The sequence below is a fragment of the Bison bison genome, unplaced genomic scaffold, assembly GCF_000754665.1.
Source record: "Bison bison bison isolate TAMUID 2011002044 unplaced genomic scaffold, Bison_UMD1.0 scf7180017833904, whole genome shotgun sequence".
NCBI lineage: Eukaryota > Metazoa > Chordata > Mammalia > Artiodactyla > Bovidae > Bison > Bison bison.
In genome coordinates this window covers 18,208-18,592 of record NW_011472308.1, presented here as the reverse complement: position 1 = coordinate 18,592, position 385 = coordinate 18,208, and positions in this window count along the sequence as shown.

Genomic DNA, 385 nt, shown 5'->3' with positions numbered 1-385 from the left:
AGCAAGCTCCGGGAGTTTGTGATGGACAAGAAAGCCTGGCATGCTGCAGTCCAAGGGGTTGCAAAGAGTCGGACACGACTGAAGTGAACTATTTGTTGTTGTTCAGTACCTTGTTGTTCGTGTCTGATCTTTATTGTGTTTCATTTGTCCATTTTGATATTGTTCATTTTATTTTGTACATAATTATTATAGGTCATTCTGAGTTGGAAGTAATGCTTTGTTAGCATATCAGATCACTCTGAATTCTAGTTTAACTTTTAGACTTTAGCAGTACCCTAGAAGTTGACACAGAGAAGGCGACAGCACCCCATTCCAGTATTCTTGCCTGGAAAATCTCATGGATGGAGGAGCCTGGTAGGCTGCAGTCCATGGGGTAGCTAAGAGT